Raw genomic sequence first — 24,293 nt, 5'->3', positions numbered from 1 at the left:
GGAGCAGATGTTGGAAAGAGCATCTCCCAAGCTGCTGCCGTTATGCAAGACGGAAGTTAAACCAAACTGCAGGACTTTCCTCTCTGTCATACATCTCATTTAAATACTAACAACTCACCTCTGATGCTCAAAGGGTGAGACAGAAAAAGAGTCCAGTGAGTGCAGTTCACTGTGAGATAATTCACACACAGTTAGAGATACAGTAATGCTGCTTAATGATGTGATTACAGAGCTGAATAGTATGTAAGGAGGAGGAGGGGGAGGCTGAAGACAGAGGAAAGAGGAGGAGATAAGAGAGCGGAGGCTTGATGAGGCAAGGACAGAGGGAGAGAGAGAGAGGCCAAGAGGGGAGCAGGTGTGGAGGAGATACAGAGAGGAGAGAGGGGGGAAAGGTGACTCTCTGAAAATAAGAGAAAAGAGACGAGAATAGAAAGCTGGATGTCAGGTGATGCCAGAATTTCAAAGGCAGCAGCTGAAGACGTCTGCTTTGCACTCAAACACACATGATTAGCTCTCATCCTCTTTCACTGTACTGTTAATATAACGCCTAATTCTCTTTTAAAAGCCAACAGCCTGCAGAGTTCCCACAGTCATGAAAATCCTGGAAAAGTCATAGAATTTCACAATCACGTTTTCCAGGCCTGGAGAGGTCATGAAATAAGAAAAAAAAAAACCTTTTTTGAAAAGTCATTGAAGTTTTACCCTTTGAAACCTGAGTAAACTGGACTGATTTAAGGGCAAGGGCCAACTTAAGAAGAAATTACCCCAAAATTTGGAACATATGAGTGAAAAGTGTGAGAAATTACCTGAACGTGGGCCAAAAGAAGGAAACTGAACAAATGAAAGAAAAAAAACAATGACAAACAAGGAAATTGCCTGAAAAAAAGCGTTTAAAAAGTAATCACTCTGTAAAATAATTTTAAATATGATTATAATTGAATATAATTATAAATATAGTTTTCTCAACATTTTCCTTGTATTTTTTAAACCTATTTTCTAAGTCCACTCATTTCTTCCAATTTGTTAGACATTTCTTGTCAAGTTGATCATTGCCTTTTTTCAAAGAAAATCGATGTTGAGTCAAGTTTCAAAGGGCTAAAAATGGGTGAGAGTTTGCTACAGTAATCATCCATGGGTTATTGCCTATGCAATGTAACATAACAAAAAATATTTTTTCTAAAGCCGTTGATGTAACATAGCTCTAATATTTCATTTCTCCGTGCGTCCTGTCTCTTCCTTCATGTTCGCCAACTAGCTGAAATATCTTTGAACTGGATATGTTTGAAAAATGCGGGGCAAGTGGGGTAAGAAAAAAACAGATCCTGGGTCCTTGAAAAGTCATGGAAAAGTTTTGATATTTTGGCCATGAAAATGTGTGGGAACCCTGAGCTTCTTTCTTCCTCCCTTTCCGTTTTATGCGCAAGTCTGTCTTGGGGTCATTTACAGCTTACTGTTCACTGAAGCAGCAGTGTGTGTGTGTGTGTGTGTGTGTGTGTGTGTGTTTGTGTGTGTGTGTGTGAGACAACGCCCCCACTCCTACAACATCACACTCATTAATCCCCTACTGTGCATCAATGCCAGACCTCTTCCATCAGGCTCTTAAATGCGCCAAATGGTGTGTCACAGGCGTGTGCGTGTGTGTGCGTGTGTGTGTGTGTGTGTGTGTGTCTGTCCATTTATGCATATATGGCAGGTGCTTCTCATACACTCACAGATAAAGCTTATCCAATTTGAAATGGTGTTGTCTTGCTCTCCCTCTCTCTCTCTCTCTCTCTCTCTCTCTCTCTCACACACACACACACACACACACACACACACACACACACACACACACACACACACACACCACTCTGTTGACCCTTGGGACTCACGCCTGTACGGCTTGATAATTACTTTCTTTTGCTCGCCCCCACTTCCACCTCTACCACGTCGTCGTCTCCCTGTCCTCCACTTAACCACCTGCCACTCCACCATCACATGCAGCGATAAGTAGAACCACACTGTCATTAATTTTGTCGCCAGGCTCGACTTTTGAATGAAAATACCCAAATTTTGTCCACTCATTTAGTCAATATTGGTCCAATTTCAGAGTTGCCATCCTCATCTGTCACCCAGTCCTCTCATGTTTTATCTGTCACCCAGTCCTCTCATGTTTTCTACCCCAGAAAAACCCTCTGTCCCTGGGCAAGGGCAGGAGCGTGCCGTCCTGGCCTTGTGGCAGCCCCCGCCACGCAGGCTGGAGCTCAGAGGCTCTGGAGCTGGGGAAATGGGCTGTGTTAGGACAGATCAATGGTAATCACACCTCTTCACGGTTAGCTCTCTAGCATGGGGGGAGGGAGAGGAAAGGACGGAGTGAAAGCGGGGGTGTGTGGAGGGTGGCAGCAGAGGGTGGAGGGGGGTGTGCGTGGCTCCCATGGGAGAAGAAAAGCGCCTAGATTCATGATTAGTGAAAAATATTCACCCCTGCCCCCTATATCCCACCTTCTGTCTGAACATGCTCCAACTTGTGTTTTAGCATAACCATGACTTCATCCATCCATGCATCCATATCTCTATCTGCTCTTTTTTTTTTTTTTTCAAAATAAAGGATTAAGCTCTTATAGGTGCCGTGCGCTGCAATTCTTCTTCTCTGAAATGCGTATTATTACCCTCTGAAGTACAATAAGCCAGCTGCAATGTCCAGCAAATAGACTCAGCTACAATAGTGGCTCTTAACACCACTTTGTCACAACACATAGACTATATTTTTTTGCGTTTGGCCCGCAGGGAAAGACTATGTTGCACCTTAAAGGAGGTAATTTAGTGTGAAAAGGTTGCAGTTTTTATTGCAGTGTGATCTTAGCATGGAAATTCTGTATTTCCACAGTGTGTGTGTGGCCTTGGGTGCACTGTGCAGTACAGTGGGAGGTAAAACACAGAGTGAAATGATCGCTTTTGTCATCTGCTGGCTGGTAGTGTACGTCCTTAAAGCCAGCCTGTGCAGAACGCAGTAATCCAGTATAATGCCGGCTGATGGGGAAAGGTTGATTGTAGCTCCAAGGTGGGACTGATATTCTTTTACCCAGCTTGTTATGTGTCAGATCACTGGAAAAATGGACCTTTAGACAGTGGGACATTATAGACAGAGACACACACAGCAGAGAGGTCTCTCTCTGGCTGCATTTCTTGTGTTTGTTCGCTAACAGTTATGTAGACAGCCAGAATAGAAGCAGAGCATTCTGTCTATTTAACGTTTGAGACTGAATTATTCACAAGCAGCTTTGCCAAACATGTTTGGACTCTGTCACCAGTGAACACTTGCAGCATATTGTGGGATGGAAAGTGTATTTTATCATCCACATGAAGACTCTCCTCACTAAAGGATGACTTGAGGCACGACCTGGGTCACAGTCGACCTACTATATGGTGGATTTAGAAAGGTCAGAGAGGATTCCTGCTGCAGTTTGACAGAGTCACTATTGTACTATGTCTGAAATTCAAGGATGAGGCTGGCAACAGAGCAAAGTGGTGATTTATATCATGCCTATATTTGTGCCCCCCCCCATGTCCTTAATTTTAAAACACTGGTGAGTTTTTTACGCTTTCATTTTTTTTCACTCTGTCCTCCTCTCTTGCCCTCTTCCTTTTTTTTCCCTGAGAGCAGCCAGAGAAGAAAAATCAATGACTGGAGTTTGCAAAAAAAATACTGTGTCTGATTTCTGTCCCTTGATCCAAACCATCATACTTTGTTTTCATTGTGGTACATCATGTGTTACTTTTGCACATTGTGTGTGACACAGTTCAGATTACTTGTATATGAGCTGCATTTCTCATCATGAGGAACAGAGGTTTTTGGGTTGAGTAACACCTGGGTGAGAAAGCTGCCAAGCAGTAGACAACTGTTTGAGACCAACAAAAATAGGTCTATTTAATGCAAGTTCAGGGCATGTCCGGTCATCTTTGTAGCAATAATTTCAACAGGACTTTGGAACATTTTCAGCCATATTTGTAGCAACAAAAGCTGTGATTTTTTAAACAAGAGTTCAGGACATGTCCATCCTTGTTGTAGCACCAAAAAATGTCATTTTCAATGGAAGTTTGAGACATTTCCAGCTGTGTTTGTAGCAATAAAAACAGGTGTTTTTTAACAAGAGTTTCAGGACATGTCCAGTTGTGTTTATAGTGACAAAAGCAGGGTTTTTTTTGTTGAGAGTTTAGGACATGTCCAGCATATTTGTTGCAATGAAAGTGGACATTTTTTTGTTTTGTTTTGTTTTGTTTTTTACAAGGAGTTGGGGACATATCCAGCTGTGTTTGTGGCAACAAAATATATATGTAACAAGACTTTAGGACATTTCTGGCCATGTTTGTAGAGACCAAACAAGGTTTTTTTTTTTCTGTGCCGAAATCTAACCATGTGTTAACCACCGCATTGTCACAACATAATTTTGAAATAAAGTTCCAACATATCTGCTACATATGAGATGAGATGTACAAAAATCTGTGGTTTGGAGAAATGTACACTACCAACATTTATTCTGACAATTGGGTTGATTGCAGAAATTCCAGAATAATTATTTGGGGCATTTTTTTTTTTTTTTTTGCATGAAGGGCTGAATAACATTTAAAGGATTTGGTGCTTCGAGGGGCATCGTCTGTAGATGTTGTGAGTCGAGGTTACCCCCAGGGCAGAACAGGTATTCAGGATTGATGCTGCGCTGTGGCTGGAGGTGCCCCCTGAGCCCAATGCTCCTGCCAGGAATCCATCACTAATACATACAGCAAGGGCAAAAACACAGGAGGTGAGGAGAGAGGAGAAGAATAGTACGTAAAAGTTAAAAAGTATGGCTGTGCAATGTGAAGGAATTCGAATAAGAGAGCTATAAGAAGTATAAGATGGGAAATAGAGCTGAAATAATAAGTCTACTTCTCAGTGAGTCAACTGACAGAAAAATGAATTGCCAACTGTTTTCATAATGGATTAGTTTAGGTAGTTTTTCAAGCAAAAATGGCAACAGTCACCAGCTTTTCAGCTTTTCAGTTGTGTGGAGTATCGTTTTGAGCTGAATATGTTTGAAGTTTGGATAGTTGGTCAGACAAAATAAGACATCACATTGGGCTTAGTAAGAACCTCATCCATGAGTCAGATTAGTTGATTGACAAAAAATACTCATTACTATTGTTATAATCATTCATTTTCATTAAAAGTCATTTCAAGCAAAAATTCCAAAAGATTAGCTGATTTGAGCCTCACAAATGAAAATATATGCTGATTATTTTATTCCTTTACGATAGTTAACTGAATATTTTTGTGTTTTTGGTAGTTGGTCAGATTTTTTTTACTAGTTTATTGCATTTTATAGAGACTACTGATTGATTAATCAAGGATATAATGTGTGAATATAATGTAATTCATTAGTCACAATCTGAAAGGGAAATCTGTGGCCTGTGTTTCCTGTTACTGGAATAAAGAGAGATCTGTCGCCGCTGAAATGTTGCTGCTGATGTTGAACATAAAGCAGGGACGATGACTGTTATTGTACTGATGATAACGGTGAAACTTCATCTTTGCTGTATCATCTTTCACCTCACACAGACATTTCATTACCAGCACGCGAGCCCTCTCTCCCAGACATAACTGAGTCATGGCAATTCCTCTCATTCCCCATGTGATTAATAATTCCTGTAAACCATCACTGAAGGGATAGCAAATCGTCTTCAGTATCTTCGTCTTTGTCTTGTGGTTCTCTCCCCTCAGTTTGGCTTTCACAAACACTCGTTACATTGAAAATAGAAAAGCCCTACAGCAGCTTCTAGCCAGCTCCCTTGATTATATGTATCCCCATGTTGCAGCCTCACACTGGATATTTTCGGTTTCCTCTCTGGTTGCTGTCATGAAAACAGGTGAACTGTGAGACACCCCACCTTCTATCTGTGATCTGTCTCATCTGTGTTTCATCTTAAATCTATAGTAGTAGTATGATCCCACCCAGCTGTTTCGTACCCGCAGGAAAGTGAGCAAGAAGACAGAGAGCTGAAAACATCTCTGACAGTCGGTTTGTTGTCATTTTGTCAGGATTTTAGAACTAAAAGGGACTGATCACCTATAGTCATAGATAATTAAAGTTTTGAGGTTAAACACAGTTTTACTGGCACTTGCTTTATAGTATCATTTTAACTCTTTATCATCATTCAGTGCAAAAGCATTTACTAAATGGTTTAATTGCCTTTGGCAGTAAATTGATCACCAATGATCATGAAAATTGATTGAATTTTTAAAGTCATTTATTCGGCAGAAATACAAATGATTTTGCTGGTTCCAGCTTCTCAAATGAGAACATTTTTTTCTGTTCTTATATTCTTGTAAACTGTATATATTTGGATTGTGTACAGGATACTGATCTTATCATGTAGATCAGGTGTGTTTTCTTTCAGTGTCATTGTCACTGTTTTTGGCACTGTTTTTGCAGTGAGTTACACTAATTTCACATTATTAAAAAGTTGAGTCTAAATCGTCCTCTTTGTCTATATGAAACTCTGTCTAATCGCACACTTTGCGATCTGTCAGCACGGAGGCTTGATCTGATGCTCCGAGACGCAGATATATGAGTCAGGTTGTTGTTAGTGTTGCTGCTGACTAGGTTTCTGTCACCGTGAGTGTGTGTGTGTGTGTGTGTTGCTGACTGGGATGCTGTCAGCTGTGTGTCAGCCATCCTGACACCCACAGTGCACTTTTAACTTCTCTAGGACCTTCCCTTCTGACAGCCAAATGGCCGCTCCAACCCTTTGTTAAAAAAAAAAAACATGGACCCACGAGTTTCTGAAGTAACCAATTAAAAGAAGTGTTGGAACTAAGCAGAAATGACAGATAGTAGACAACAACTGAAAAAGGCTGTGCTTGTTATTCCTCTTACAGGGTCAGCATGACTTCTGTATCATTTAAGTCTCTATCTTTGGAAATAATAGTCTCTTTGACAAAATGTATTGATTGGAATGAATTTAAAGACCTTTCGGATCAGGAGAGCTTCATGAAACTAGTAATAGTACAAAACAGACAGTGCTCTCCGGTGAAGGGCATGAACAAATCTACAAAAAACATGAAGAAACTGATGCACTCGTCTTTAGGATAAAGACGCCTTGGTTTTTATCTAGACCTTTCAGATTTTGTTGAAGAGTCTTTTTGGTGAAAGTCAACTGAATAAAATGGCTACAAAGAGTCTTTCACAACCTAATGTGTTGGCAGAACTGAGATCCAATATTTTTTATTCAATGTCACCATGACACCAGTAATGTCATTAGTCAGGTACGGGCCATTCAACAACTGGTGCTGTGAGCTGCTGTCATGCAGGTGCTTTATTGAATGGGTGAGGGGTAGAGATGTGTGTTTGTATGATTAAGTGTATATTTTGCGTGTTGATATACTGTGTGTGTGTGTGTGTGTGTTACATGCATGTTTCTACGCTTGATTCTTTGTAGCGCCCCCCTTCTGAATGTGTGTTTGTGTGTTACATGCATGTTTCTACGCTTGATTCTTTGTAGCGCCCCCCTTCTGAATGTGTGTTTGTGTGTTACATGCATGTTAATGTGACATGTAAGAAACACTTCAAGGTGACTGAGTGTGGGGGTGGAGACTGTTCAAACATGATCAATAGAGTCGCTGCTTACACTGTCATAGCCTCAAAGTGTCTGTATGGGAACACAAACCACAGTAAATGTGATTAAGATATCCTCAGTTTATTGCTATTAAAATGTGGTCTCTTTTTCCTGTAGTGGGGGAACGCATGCATTAGGGATGCTCCTAACAACTGGTTTCCCTGACATTTAAACAGAAGATGAAACTAATGCTAATGGACTAGTCTGAAAGCAAGCAAACACTCAGAAGCAGACAAAATTGAGCAAAATGGTTAAAGGCATATTATGTAGGATTGTCTGTCACTGTTAAATAAACTCGCCAGCAAAAGTAAAAGCTAGGTTTACTCTCTTTTGTGATATCGTGCTATACTTACTTTTTTGTCATCATCATGTCTCTTGGATGCCTGTTGCTTGTGATCTGGCACCTGGTTGCTACCTTTTTTATAAAGCCCTGACCTCACCAGAGCACTGTGGGGGAACACGCCCATAAACGCACCAAGCACAAACAATTTTCGAGAAAATACAGAGGGCAGAGTCTCTGCAGAAAAATACACCACCATACACTTCTAGTTGCTCATAAGTGATGATTGAGAGGGATTACTTATGCATTAGTGGATATTTTGTTTAGTTAAATCCTGAATAGGGTGTTTTTTAAACATTGTCTGGAAAGTATTACGTGTATTCTAAAAGCCATTTAAAATCATTCATTAGAGATTTTCAATAACCAAGTCATATTTTAAATGCTGCAGAAATCACCCGCACTTTAAGCCATGCATTATGAACACTGCATGTTATCCTACAAAATGACAAAAAGTCACTACATAAATTGAATTGAAAACAATATTCTCCGAGAAAACGTGTTAGTGAACATGCCTTATTGTTAAAATGCCATTTTCATTGAGTGAACACAATCGCATAAAATCATAATAATGTCAATAAGTTTGACTGATTACTATTTCTGGTACTGACTAAAAAGAGCTGCTACATTTTGGCTAGTTGACTAATCACACACACCCCAAACATGCATATCAATAGCATGTCAATTTCACCACAAAGAAGCCATCATGTAGGAAATAAGTCATGAAATGAGCCCAATACAATCATTTCAGTAGTTTAGACAAACACAAAACCTTCAGAGTTGTCCTAAATTTTATTAAACCTTTACGTTTTCTGATAACAGGTATTCTGAGGAAGTCTCTGCGTGCCAGAATTGAGAACAAAAGAGAACAAAACAGAAACATTAAGTACAAAGAAGTGAGAGAGAGAAAGATAAGACAAGACCGCTGAAAAAGAAGAGGTGAAATTAAGTTTGCCAGATCAGAGTCCACCTCAGCTGCAAGAGCAGACACAGAACTGAACTGCAGAGAGCAGAGCGCTGAGTGTGTTACTCTGTGTGTGTGTGTGTGTGTGTGTGTGTGTGTGTGTGTGTGGGAAAGAGTGTGTGTGCTTGCTGCTTTGTTGGCCGCTATACACAAGCTAACTGACTGTACCCATCAGTCAAGGTTGTGTCTTATTATAGGTCATTAGTCTCTCTGCTCAGCTGCGACCTTGACGCTACCTGCTGGAGCATGTATATGTACCATAGTAGGCAAAATGAGTTTGTGTGTGTGTGTGTTGGGTGTGTTTGTGCGTGTATGTGTGTGAATGTGCACCCAGGCGGCTTTGCACACTAAGTGTACTGCACTGCACAAAATATGTGTTCATGAGTGCATGTGTATGTGTGCGTGTTGTGTTTTTAGGTGTGTGTGTGTGTGTGTGTGAGTGAGACCACACGTGGCTGCAGCCTTGATGAGCAGTCAGCTCTGGGTGTGTGAGATGGATGGAGGGACACGGGGGGGTCAGAGACGGTCAGCCAAAACGCCCCCATACAGAGGGGGGGCGGGGAAGGCTCACGAAAATGTCAGTCACAGATTTTAGTGCTACAGGACTAACGCTGGTCTAAAGTAAAAGTGCTGCCACCCACGATAAAAAATTGTCTGCTGTGCAGGACAATAGGCCCACCTGCCACCGGTCATTTACTGGTGGTTGCCTTTTACCCACTCTGACAGTTACACAGTGATATGCAAACGGCAGTATATCATCAAGTTCTCACCCAGATGTGGAACTGTGTGTGTGTGTGTGTGTGTGTGTGTGTGTGTGTGTGTGTGTGTGACGCATTATAGGAATAGTTCAATACTGAGGCTACATCCACACTATGTTTTAGTTTAAAAAAAGCTTAACTACTGCCATGTTCACGCCTCGTGTCCACACTACTCCGACATTATGGAATCCCGAAAGTGGAGACTTTTTAAAACACTGCCGACCCCTTTTTAATTTGAAAACTTCCTGATTAGGCCTTATTAATCATGATGTGCCAAGCCAAAATATCATAGCTAAGCTTACATGCCTTTTGTGATTTGATCCAGCTTGTGTTGTTACTCCTTTCCCATTGCCATGGCTTCCTCCAGCAATGAAAAATGGTCCTGGTACCATAATATGTTGCCATATTTGCTTAACAATGACTCCCAGTCTATTTTTTCTGCCACCTCGACCACCTTAAACTGATGTGTTACTTTCAATTACAGTCCTGCCTCATCATTGGTCCAAGCAAAGGATTCTGTGGTCTCAACATTTTGCCATTGTTGCAGTATTTTCTGGAACTAGCAATCAGAGTAGACAATCTGCTTTCTTTTTACACTCATCGCACTCATGCCCAGTGTGCGTGATCTTTGTTTTCAACTGTGTTTGTATGGATGGAGATTATTGCTGAAATCATATGCACAAAAACTGGTTCTGTTTTAAAATGCCATTATATGAAAATGCATTAGTGTGGAAGTGGCCTGAGTGTCCACCGGTTACTGTTATTAGTATTCAACAAGATATAATATGTTAATTAAAGAGTCTCATTGGTGCTGATTAGCAGATTTTGCTGCCTTTGGAGGAGGCTGACCAACTGTTTGCCCCTGCTTCATGTCTTTGTGCTAAGGTAATCTAAGCAAACCAACTGTTATATAACTGCATACAAACGAGAGTATCAATTCTCTCATCTAACTCTCAGTGAGAAAACAAAGAAGCATATCTCCCAAAATGTTGCACTAGTCCTTTATATTGTCTAACCACTTCATGTTCTAAAAACACATTTTTCAGACACATTTTGTCAAGTAAGAATTAATTTGTTTTTTAGTTATTTTATTTGTGCTGAAGCTGACCTTTGATGGATATTGTAACTTGATTAGACTTTGAGTTTGGTTTGATTCACCATAGTGGAAGCTCTTAACCTAGCATTTGATGTGATTTAACAGGTATGGATGATGATGATGAGGATACACACAGACTTCATTGGAGGTCTAACTTCTCTGTCTGGTGTTTTCCCTGCCAGTGTCATTACATTGTGCATGATATTTTGAAGGAAACTGCAGACTTTGAGTATTTTTTGCACTGTGATTTGTGAGCTGTACAGCAGATTTGTGATCAGTAATAACTGATTGTAACGACCATCAGCTGCATCTATAGTCTGTTTGACAGCTTGCATCCACTAAGTAAACTGCTGTGTTTACGCCTACGTACAGTATCTGTGCAGTGTAGGGTCCAGGAGCCACCAAATGTTGACTTGCATGATGCTCAAGCTGTTTTGCAAAATCCTCATCCTTGTGCTGTGCAATGTGAGTGAGCTGTCACGCATCCTGAGCCCAGCAGTCTGAAAGTTTAGGTTTCTGTAATACTCTATATCAGTGGATCAGATTCATTTTGCAGAAAGACAACAGCCGACTAGAATTAACCCAGACAGGAAATTAGGGAGGGAGACATTCTGGATCATCCTGCACCACTCCCTCAATCAATTTTCATGTCCCATGTCCTGTGCTAAACACAGCACAATTTTTAGAGAGACACTCCCCATAAGCTTAAACTGTGTTATAATAATATCCCTTTTTTCCTTTTTTCATCTTTCAGAAAGTCACGTGATATGACTTTCAGGGCCAGCCTCAAGTGCAGGGACTAGGATTGTTGCACTGACATCTGCTGGTGTTATTTATCTAAATGAGCTGCTCTGAGCTGACTGAATGGTCATTCCACTGCTCTGTCCCATTAAATATATTGAAATCCTTCTTAAGGCCATGCTTGACCCGGTTGACCACTTGACCTCTCATGACCTCTGGGATTGATGTTTTGGTTTTGGTCGTGATGTCATTATTGCAATAAGGGGCCTGATATGGATGAATTTGCTGCTTTCCAACAGCTGACTGAAGAAAACTGAATAAGATTTTCAAACTTATTCATATTCATAACCATATTGTTAAATTTCCATGTATTTTTGAATTTAATTTATGTATAGGTGAAAAACAGATTCTGTAAAAGTATCAAAACAATCAATGCACAGAGAAATGCACACAGTCTGTATTCAGAAACTGAGCCTTTAGTGGAGCCGCCAGGGCTGTTAATCTGTGATGTCACACTATACGGTAGACCCATTCACTGTTTTTGCGATGCCTATATAGAGAGAAACCGCGTATTAAAAGGGAGAAAGTGCCACAACAGTGCTGTTACAGTCAGTATGCTGGCTGCAAATAGAACAGAGATGCTGAAAGCACAGATGTGGAAGACCCAGAAACACTGACCAGTCAGAGCGCCTGTGCATTTCAGCACTAAAACACAGGATGGAAACAGGTATATTTAGGCAGATGCAATGAGAAAAACAAAGTTTTTTTTAAACAATAAAACATATAAACATGTTCTAGTAGAACCCAAACTACAAGTTTGAACCTGACAAAGAGCATAATAGAGGACCTTAAAATGTCTGAAATATATTTCCAAATTGCCCTTAAAGAATCCCTGCAGTTGTAGTTGTTTGTCTTTTGGGATATTGACTATTTCAAAGCAACAAAACGCATATGAATTTCTTTACTCTCAACACCCACAATTGCCTATCTTGCTGCCATGTTTAGGGCGTGTTGCTATTGTGGATTTGGGCCTCCCCCATTCAACAGCCTATTACTTTGTGCTGCCTGAGGGGCAGCTGGCTGTTTCAGCATCTAATAGCCTTCTGTTTGCCAAGCAGAAACGCCAGGAACTGAAAGACCATTACTCCAGTATGTAAGGCTGTTATGTGTAATAACCTCAGTGTTTGTGGAGGAGGGTACACAGATTTAGTGTAAATGAAAGATCAGCAGTCGTACTGGTGAATGTAAATCCCCTTTTCACTCTTCTACTTCTCCACAATACTTCTTTTATCTTCCCCTCCACGTCTGGATGGAGCATTTGGTCCGGTTGGCCTCATGTCAAAAGGTGATCATGGAGGATTAGTATATTGTCCCTTAATTTTAACATGTTTACTGAGCCATCTGAGTGCGTGTATATGTTTAGTTTGGGTACTCGCGTGCACGTTTGCGTCTGCCTACGTGTGTGTGTGTGCGTGCGCGTGCTGTGTGGAGACTGACGGGGGTTCAGAGCGGACAGATGGCTCGTGGTCTGCTCTCGTCTGGTGCTCTGTAGCTGCCAAAGATCAGGCGAAAAACAGTTACAGCACTCTCCGCTTCATTCAGCGCCGCCTGACAGGCCAAAATAACAGACCTCTGTTTTCTGTTTTAAAGATAGCTTTATGAGCTATCAAAATGTTATGGTGGAAGCTACAGAAAATGACATTTACAGCAGATTTTGTTTTGTTTCTCTGACAGATTTTATTTGACAGTGAATGCCTGGTTTTGTTCTTTGGCTTTTTGCTGTGGAAATCTTTGAGTTGGAAGATTAGAGCATGGTTTTTGACTGGCAGAGAGGCATGTGTTTATCTTTCAAACTGCTTGACTTAAATTATTTATCAGGGGGATTTCTGCAACTGCTTTGTCTGGTTCTCTTGGTTTAAAAGCATCATGAGCAAGTGTGCACAACATTAAACACTGTCAGTGCTTTTGTAGTTTTCCTTGTTTCTATTTTAACGATTTAGAAAACTAGTGATTTAATGCTGGAAGACTTTGAAAAGACTTTAAAAGTGTGACACTCTCACAAATCTACAACAATGTGAGTTTTTAGTTATACACTATAACATTTTGCAAAGACTGTTGATCTTGCAGGATCATTATGTGCAAGTCTACAACTAGATTCCTTCTGTGAATATTTCCCATTTTGCTTCTGGTGGAAAATATTACACCAAATTGCCTTTAAGACATATGATATGTTAACAATTCCTTACCTGTCTGCTGAAACACATAACTCCACAAACACAAGATAAAAGGTCTTATATGTTGATCATATTCTTGTCAATTCAGCATCGATATAATCCATAAAGATAAATTGTATTTGCGGACAAACACCAACTCCTTACCAGCCGCCACTGGTAAGGACTATTTTTCTTTTTAAAGATTATTTTCTAGGCTTTTTGCCTTTATTCGATAGGAAAAGTCTAGCATGAAAGGGGGAGAGAGAGGGGATGACATGCAGCAAATCCAAAGCCTTTGTGTATAGTGCTCACTCTGCCAGGTGAGCTACTGGTCGCCCCTGTTAGCACTATTTTAGTGGGAGGAGGCAGTGGGAATGAGAGGGGAATGGTCTCAAAAAGAAAAGAAAAAAAGTCTAGCAACATGCACATCCAAAAGCACTTAGATACTGCTGGACAGGACAAAAGCAGATACAAAAATAGAGTCTGCACACTACACCCCTTATGTGCATAGTATGTCACATGTTTATTTGTAGGCACCTTTGGATTTTAAACTCACAAGACCTGTCAGGTGACCAGTCCATACAGATAGCAATGTGACGTATCTCTGCACTTTTTTCTGAAGTGCTTGGTCCTGAAACGTCACACATGGAGGTAATCAATGTTCATGGGAATGGTTTCAAAAAATTAAAATTTTTGACTAAATAAGTGCTGGTTGGTGGATTAGAATTGAACACAGACTTGTTTACATTCTTGCCTCTCCAGAGTGCCCTCTATATTTACTGTCTACCCAGTTTGCTGCCTCTTGTTTGGTGCCCAAGAAAGCACAGCTTTTCTTTTTTCTACTTGTATGAGCCAAGACTTACAACTAAGACTATAAATACTGACTGAAGACAGCACAGACTTAGTTTTATGACCACCTTACACCAGACAATCAAAATCGCAGAATCACGCACCAACTGAGGTAAAACTCTCATTTTTTTATTCAGACATTGGACATTTTTCTGCCACAGTGACATTGCTTGAAAAGTAATTTGGTGTCGGCATAATTCGAATGCAAACAAGACTACAGAATCTTTTTATTTTCCCAATGGAGAAAGTCAAAGTTTCGAAAAAGTCTCTCCAAACATAAGTCACACACACTCCAGATACAGTGGGTGTTTTGTTCTGTGTGAGAGCTAAATGTTTTCCTCCACTGAGGTGGTTTTGTGAGAGGTGATAATGCGGACAAGAAGCTTTTAGACTTGGCTTTTTCCTCTCCATAAAGTCTGGAGGAGAGCCTCTCTGTCTGCTGTAGGGGTCTCAGCAGAGAGATAATTATCTCCACTCACTCACACACACACATAGGCTGCACACAGCCACTCACACTCACACACCTTCTTTAGATCAGTGCGCTGAATCTGACAGAAGCAGACCCGGCCATTGGAAAGGGAAATGGACAGAAAAACTGGCAAAACATCTCAAGAGACACCTTCGAAATTCATTATAGTCTGAAAGTCATCTTGACTTCAATTTAGCCATGCCCTGTCAAATTCAGGACCCAGATGGACATTGAGTCTCCTGCTCTGCCCAAAGTACTTTCACTCACTGTAGCACAGCTGTGGTGCTAACCCAGTGGAACAGATAGGATACATAGATGGCGAAGCTTAAGTTACTTGTTGATGTCAGGTGGTTTATAAAGTCTTTGTCACATATGCAGACCCACACAAAGTCTGCCATGTAGGCTCAGAAGAGGGCAAGATGGGGCAGCACAGATACAGGGTTCATACAAGGTGCTTCAGGTGCTTAAAGTACTTGAAATTGCCACTCAAGTCCTTAAATACTTTGAAAATCAGACATTTTTTACTTGGTGCTTGAAGAAGTGTTTGAATGAAAATGAGAAGAGAACAAAATGATAAATTATTTTATAAACTGTATTAGATAATTGTTTTAAATGAGGAAGCAAAGACTGTCTGTGACTCACATTATTTGATGATGCTGTATGAGCGCCAATTGATGGTAAATATCAGTAAATTGTCAGCACCGGGATGTTTCACTAGCCTGCAAAACACCAGAGCACCATCAGCCAGTAGTGTAAGATTTAGGCTGCAGTTTGGCAGTTAATAAACAGCAATTGATTTATAATACATTGATTTTAAGCCTTGGAAGCATGTTTTTGCTCCATTTAAGAATTGAACTATTTTCTTGAAACAGATAGTTGTGGAGAAAATAATTTCATCCTTGAAAATAAAAATGAGTGCTTGAAAAAGTCCTTTAAAGCCCTTGAATTTGACTCACCCTTGTCGGAACCCTGCAGATATGTAATGGAGATATTGAATGGTGATGGCTATGCACAGGGAGGAAAAGGGACACGTAGGGGAAAGACAAAAGGAAAGAAATGGGAGAAATGAGACGGTATAGCTGGGTAGAGGCAAGATTGATTGGAGGAAGAAAAGACAGGGACGCTAGTAAAGATTTGTTGGAGAGAGGTGGGGGTGTGGAAAGTTGGAGGGAAAGGGGACCTAAAAGGAAAAAAAGGGGATTCTCAAAGCTTTTTCACATCTGTCTCTCCATCGGTGTAACTTCTTTTCCACCTGATTTGTACAAATTGAGGGGAGCAATGGATGTCTGGAGTTGATGAAGTAGTTTAATTATCTTCGTTTGTGTACTGTTTTCAAAGTGACTTAAGAGAGTAATTTTTCTTCTCTCCTGCAAAACAGCACACAGTTACAGATAGCTAGTGGAAGAAATTAAACACTTTTTGGGGAGCAGGCTGCATCTCCCTGTTCTTCTCTCTTCTCTGGATCAGTGGCGGATCTAACATCCTCGCAACAGATACCCTACAGCTCAAACCAACACAGTCCCCTTACAAAGTGACAAACTGAGGAAAAAGTCAATCTTGTGATTAGATTAATTAATCATGTCATATCAGCTCAGGCTGCTCAAGTTTATACGACACCCCGAGAGACAGAGAAGAGAAGAAATAATTGATCCATGTTCCTTTTGCATGGCTGTGTATGTGCCTCTGTGTGTGTGGAAAGTGAGTTTGTGTGTCGGATATTCATCATTGTCCATTAAGTGTGCATTACAGCATCAGTCCATTTATGCCATGCAACCAGGGAAGCATGTGGCTGTAATGCTGATAACCTTATGGAACACAGTTGTCCAAAAATATGTTGGCATCGTACATTTCTGCAAACCACAGATATGTTACATTTGTCAATATATGTTATATATATGTGGTAAGATTCAGGCACAAAAAAACTTGATTATGTTTAGGAAAAGATCAGATTTTGGCTTTTAAAACCCATTTTTGGAGCCACAATCACAGCTGGAGAAGCACTTTTGTCAACTGCATTTCCATGGCACTAAAGTGACTGAAAAACATCCAGATTTGGTGGCTAAGAAGCTGCTGGAAACACAGCAATGACTTTTTAGAAATAAATATTTTTGTTGTTTGTTGGTTTTTAACAGTGGTTTTCAGCTTTGCAGGCATCTCGCTTAGGTGTCCCAACATCCACCATCTCCTCAGTCAGCTAATATACTTTGACCATTCAGAAATGTTGCAGAAAATGTGCAAATGGTTCAAAGGGTGCAGAAACGTAGATTACGAACATTTTGTTTTGGCATTTGGTCTTGTTGGTGTATTTTGAGCTAACATGAAGGGGGTGTTGGGGACTACAGTGGTTACTGAGGTTTGTGGTTAGGAAACTGGGTGATATGAATGGTTCTACTGTCAGCCAGTGCCTGTTTCTCTGATGTCTTTTCAATCGACTGACCTCTTTCTGTGTCACATCTTTCCCACACACTTATTGAAATTCATAAATTTCTGTGTCACATGTCCCCCTCTCTCTCTCTTCCATGTGGCCACACACACACTTACAGTACAGCTCATCTCAATTTCAGCTCCCGCAGCTCGCGTATGCTACCTGCTGTTCACACAAGATTGACTCTCATTATTGGGGAATAGTCATTTCAGTCCATCTACTGGTTAGTCATTTGCATTTTATGTCTCATTACTGTATCACAAAGAGTGGGAAGTCACTTATAAGAAAATGTCTCTATAGAGAACTGCTTCTTTTTTTTGACACAAAAGGTGTTTTTAGATGGTTTATGGACTTCTCTTCAGTCATTACCTTGACATGGTTTCACCTCTTAGAAATGTGAGCTATGGATTATTGAAATGATACAAACATAACCTGGAGGTCTGTTTGGTAAAAGACACATTCAAACTGTGTTAATAACTAAGTGCTTAGGAACTTATGCTCATTCATTCATGAAGTCTTAGAGCGGTGAAAAATTGATATTTTTTATAAAGCAATAGCTCAAATGAGTGTAAAATGAAAGAGATCACTTGTGGTGATGATCTACTCTGCAGCTCCCTTCAGCTCTACTGAGCCTTTTAGCATCTTTCAGCTCAGTGTTTTGGTTTTACAGCCCACAATTTAACTGCCTTGATTCACCACTCGCATAGTGTTGTTTTTTTCATGACAACAAACAGCTGTTTTTGAGAGAAAAAGCTTTAAAAACCCACAGAATACAACCTGCTCAGCACCAAGCAGTAAACAGACACAGCTGCTGGAGAATATAGTGGAGCATTTCACACCTAAAGAAACAGATATTGTTGTTTATAAAGACCAAAACCAGAGTAAATATTGGACTTACATTCATCAGGTGGACAGAAACACGACTCCAAATGATTGATAATATTTCTATCATATCTGCTAAATATATAAATACGTAACCTGCAACAGAAGGATAAAGAGATTTGCATCAAGCCAGCATTACATAAATTTGAACACAAAAGAATATGGGATAAAGGCCAATTTAACCTTAAATATCTTCTCTTCACCACAAAGGCATAGGTTTCATTTCAACATTGGGAAAGCCATATGAGATGGGGGTGTCCATAACAGCAAAGTTTTTAGCATCAGCACTTGATTTCGGGCTTTCTGGTTTCATTTTTTTGCACCAATTTCTCCATTTTCTGCATCAATTTGTGGTGAAAATGTCTTACATTTTGTCTTAACTGTTGCATGTAGATGTGTGGCTATTTTGGATTCTATCACAAATAAATGTTAAGTGTGTTATTTTATGTGAACGAGGCAAAATATTTAAAAGCTCAGTTTTGAATTTGTTATGTAAACATCAGCTATGTGGATGTAAAGGGACACAGTTGTCATGCAGGAGACTGTCCACCAGAGTCCAGTGTTTGACTGTTGATCAGAGTCTGCTGCAGGTCAGACGAGGCTAGAGGAGGAGGAAGAGGAGGAGGAGGAGGAGGAGGAGTTTGATGTCTGTGACTTTGTGCCTAATTTAAGTAAACTCCGGTTTGTTGTTTAGTTTTCTTTGGTCTATTGTCACTGTTTGGCTGTAAGCCTGATCCCTCTGTTTTCTAGATCTATACCTCTGTACCCATCTATGTTTGCTTTGACATAGGAGACTTTTCTGCATCTGTTTTTACAGTCTCTCCCATCTTTCTGACGATCTCTCCTCTCACCCCCTTCACTTCCCTGTTACGTCCCCCCCTCCTCTTACTCTGACTCACCTCAGCTCTCCTGGAGCCTGTTTTAGGGTGACTTCTTGGCGGGACAGCTATCGATCGAGCACGGTGCACTAGTGTGTACATTTCACCTGTACAGCTGACGAGTCAGTTGGATGAAATCCAATACGACATTAAGTTCTCCACGTCAGTGTCAGCGTTATTGTCCCCGTTTTCAGACAGTAGAGAGACAGGCGGCTTCATGTGTGCAGAAGAAGTAGAACTGAGGGACCTCATATGATAATGAGGTTGTAAATAATTAATTTTTTACAGTTGTATGCCCTCAGTATGCCTCAAAACAAGCAGCAAAAATGTGATTGTGGGATTTATACATATACATATTTTAATTGCATTGAAGAGGAGTTCATAATAAAGTAATAACATGATAATGAATCTAAACATATACAGTATTTTACCCAAACTGGATGCTGTTGCATGATTCACTCACTGCTCCAGTTCAGTAGTTCACCTATTTTCCTTCTCGAGACTCTCCCTCCCCTCCTCCTGTTTCTCTCCTCTCTACCCTTCCTCTCTGCCTTCTCCTCTCACTTCCTCTCTGTCTCCCCTCCCTCCCTCGATGGTTTCATGTCCCAGGTGACAGAGGGAAGCTGTGCCCTTGAGCAAGCTCCATGCAGAAGGAGCAGTAAATATCTGCTGTGTTGTATGTTTCCCCGACAAATATTGAGGATACTCCCCAGAATGAGGATGGTTTTTATATTTTATGGCTCCTCTGAGATGGCTGAGCTCGCCGAGTCTGTTTGTGAAATGAGCAAAGGAAAAGCCAGGCGGGAGACAAAGGGATTTGCCCAGAGCCATTTCTATTCCCTGTGAATATATGAGCGTATCTGTGTTTTTTAGGGCTGAATGTCATAAGCATAATACAGTTCTGGAACAAAGCACGACTTCCAAGAAATATTACAGTATTTTTAATTTGGTACCTCTTCAGTATTATGTGAGTGTATTGATCATATTTACTGACAATGGTCAATAGTCAGTAGGTGGAAAATAATGCAATATATTGTGATATAAGAGCAAATATTGTCTTAGATTTAGTTATTACAAATTTATAAGATTTGTCGTAAAGGTCCATTGTTCAGGATTTAGGGGGATGTATTGGCAGAAAAAATCCTACACATTGGACCTTTAAATGTTGTCTCTCCTGGTTTTTATGGCTATGTTGCAGTTAAATAATATTCTAAACTTATTTGAGTGTTTTAGCTCAATAAAATTAACTGTAAATCATTCTACTTATTAATAATGATTACTCTCAGCATCGTCTGTGTAATTCCACTGTGGAAGTTATGTCTGCAAATGATTTCTCGTACTATATTAATAATGTATGATGACTAATTTATTTAGTTTCCCAACTGCTAAAAAGTAGCATGTCTAATTTCAGATGAGATTTCAAATATTTAATAAACCAAAAAAAAAAAAAAGAGAAAAAAAAGATATAACAACAGAACCAAACAAAATGTAAAAAAGTGACTTTAGTTACTGTTTATGGGTGTTCAGTATTATTTCATTTCATCATTACTGTTATTATGATTATATTTTCCAGGACAGATAAATATTAGCTGGCTTTGGGTCGGATTTTTAACACTTAATGAACTAAAAAAAAAAGGAAAGAAAAGAAGAAAAACAATAACAGAAAATCAACAAAACAAAATGCAAAAAAGGGAAAATTTGTTCACCTGTGAGAAACTACATGGCAAATCTAAATATATATATACATATATCTATTCATGCACATAAAAAACTGTGATATGCAATCCATATTGATCAACCTTCATTTTATATTTTTGTACTTCTTACTAATAATATCTCATATACTCAATTGTGCCAATAAATATGTAAAAAACACAAATGCCATCACTAGAAAAATATTTCTCACATAATTTGTGAGTCGTTCTATGTGACTGTTGGCGCTAACATAAGAATGACTGAGGTGCAGAGTGTGTGTGTGTGTGAGCATAACTGTGTCAAAAGAGATAATTTTTACATAAGTAGGCTTGATTCCCTTCCTCTTCTGTTGTAACCTCCCCCTGTAGCCATGGTAACCCTGTCATTCCCAAGGAGGGCTGTTCGCTGCAGTATTAGCGTGAAGGGGCCTGATATCCACCAATCACATGTTCGACTCTTCTGGTCCAGAGCATCTGTCACTCCCTCTGTCAGCTCTGACGTGCACCACTCTCCGTCTCTCTGTCTTTCTCCTTTTGAGTTTCTCCAACCCTCGCTGACTGTCTCTGACGCTCTTTATCTCTCCTCTGAAAGTTGATAGCACTGGAAAATACCCATGATGCAGTGGTGCCATTCCTCTGGAATAGGGACAGAATGTGAAAGCAGCGTCTGACGGCGGGATGGCTGCATGTGACTGTCTGTTCTGTCTGTTTCTGTGCATAATGTTACAGCCAGAACAAAAAAAGATTACTGCTATAAATAACATTTACTGTATGGGTGTGATACTGTTTAGTATTTATTATCAAAATACTGCAGGCAGAAGGAAAGAGCAACATAGCTGTGTGTCCCAGCCAGGGATTTTCCATGCTGGACGTTCATGACCACAGCTCTGTTTACACTTCTGTTGAGAGCAGCTTTTCCACCGATAACAATCAGTTCTATTTAGCCGAGTGTCTACAGGAATTATGCTTTAATTGAATAATCTGGTGGGTCTGACTTTCATGCCAGTGAGCAAAGTTTGCATCCTGTTACAAACCAGCATTCAGTCTTTTTTTTAATATACAACATCACAGTCACAATCTGACAGTACAGAAACATTTACATAACATTTACATAACAAAAAGTTAAAAAGATAAGTACAACAATATAATAAAAGGAAGAGAAAAAAGAAAGATGAGAGACATGATAATATTAAGCACAATGAAATGGTCTATCATAACACCAGTGTAATGAAAATAAGGAGGCCAGTATACAGCCGTATGTGATGGGAGATTCTCCATGTAGTTAATAAAAGGTTGCCATATTTTATAGAAAAAGTGTATCTTACTCCTTAAATTATCTTCTCTAGATGAAGACAGCTGTTCACTTCTGAGAGCCACAGTCCAACAGGCAATGGGAGATCTGACTAATCATATATAGCAATGCATTTTTTTAGAAATGGTCAGCAGGATCAGTGTTTCAGTGTTTTTTTTAACATGATCGTGATCTTCTCATAACTGTATTAGTTGTCTAACCATCTAACCATCTAAAGCAATACCTTATCAGTAGTGTTTACCTGAGATACACATGGGGCAAGATCAGACGTTTGTTTGCCGTTTTACAGAGAGTTACTTAAAAAGGTTAATATCGACAACAAGCAGGCTGTTAGCTTAGCTTAACATAAAGAGCAGAAAAAGTTAGCCTGGCTCTTTCCAAAGATAACGAAATTCACCCTTACCAGTACTTTCGATTCTGCAGGCAACCTCAATTTTATATATCCGTTTTTTGTATGGACCTCAGTCTTGCAGAGTTTCATTACTCTCATTTAACTCTCAGTGTCAAAGGAACTAAACTGTTTGTAAGTTGTAACCAGTTATGGAAAAGTCTTTAATTCTTTGATTCTGTGTTTCCCAATCACTCATCTCGTGACCATTCAGATTTATCTTGTAACCTCTTTGGGGGGTCCCAATCCTCAGGGTGGAAACCACTGGTCTAATTGTGTCTAGTGACTGGGGTTGATCTTTTGTGCAAAAACAGTTTAGTTTCCCTAAAGGCAAAAAGGTTTGAGAACACTGCAGCTGTGGGTGGTTGTCCAAGATAAGATAATCAGATCATTAACCACCCACAGGTGTAATAACCCAAGATCCAACACGCAACATGGACACGGTAGTTATGCTGCATGTTAACCTGAACTTCCTCAGATCACAGATAGTGATCAGGAGAGGGAGCGCAGTGAGGGCTGCTATCTTCCCGTATGAGGAGGATTTGTGAGGAGGCTTCAGTGGGGGTGAGCGTCTCATCCCCAGCGCCCACTCAGCTCACTGCAGAGGGGCGTGTCTGCTCAGGGGTGAGAGGTGGGAGGACAGAGGGTGTCCCTAATACCAAAGGAAAAGCCCCTAATCCTCCGTTAAAGTGTCCCCATTGACTGTTGGGGAGGGGGTCTGCTCGCCCCAAAATAGCGTCTGGTGTTATTGTTGTTGCCGTTATTGGATTCGTAACCCTCCTGCACTGTAAAATCTGACACGTTAATGTTACTTTGAATAACCTTGAAACCTGATTGCTTTGGGAAAGTAGGAAATGGGAAATAACTAAAAATCTTCATTTATGTTTACTTTTAATCCAGTCTGTTTACTTTAACTTAATTTACTTAATTTTGTGAAATTGTTGCAACTTAAAAATGACAAGTGAGATTACCTTGTTCTCTCTAAGTGTTAGCAACTTTAGTATAAACCAAGTCAAAGAGGACTGTGCTCATGATAAACTTGCGAGTTCTGTTTTGTTAACATCTTCAAGAATATACTTGAGATTTGAGAATTAATTAAAAAATATGATCGACTAGTTTTTAACCTGCAGAATACAGATATATTGCACAGTAAACTTAGTTTACTAAAGTCACTAAAATTTAGAAAGCTTGATTTAATTTTTTTTAACTTTTAATTTTTATGTTGAAACATCTTCACAAAATAAAGGAAATATAACTAAATCTTAAGTAAACTTAATAAATATAAATATTGTCTCCTGAATAGTTTTGATGCAACTATTATTTAATTAATATTGACTTATAACATTTAATTTCTTGTATTAGCTTATTTTCTTTTAATTCTTTTTTTACAATTTTTATTTTTATGTATCTTTTACATAAATGTATACATTTTTTTACTATATTATTTTAGTTTTATTATTTATCCATTGTTTTTTTTTTTACGCTTGACGAATGAGCTTTAAGTGACCATATACACACAGGATGTACATTACATCTGTCCTGTGCAGGTGAACCAGTGCAGGTTGTATGCTGGGGACCTGTTGTGTGAAAGTATCTTTTTTTATTCATTAAGGTTTTTTTTTATTATTATTTTCTTTCTCTTTTTTGTGAATAAT

At 39.7% G+C, this 24,293-nt stretch overlaps 1 protein-coding gene across 28 annotated transcripts in view; it reads left to right on the top strand.

The window, feature by feature from the left end:
* LOC121955007 (ankyrin-3-like) overlaps nucleotides 1-24,293 on the top strand; it is a 161,614-nt gene that overhangs the window by 48,247 nt on the left and 89,074 nt on the right. The window lies entirely within an intron of this gene.

Source organism: Plectropomus leopardus, chromosome 13 (genome assembly GCF_026936395.1).
Source record: "Plectropomus leopardus strain MGB_pleo_1.0 chromosome 13, ASM2693639v1, whole genome shotgun sequence".
Taxonomy (NCBI): domain Eukaryota; kingdom Metazoa; phylum Chordata; class Actinopteri; order Perciformes; family Serranidae; genus Plectropomus; species Plectropomus leopardus.
The sequence above is the reverse complement of the archived record's forward strand: the minus strand, read 5'-3'. Positions and strand labels throughout refer to the sequence as shown.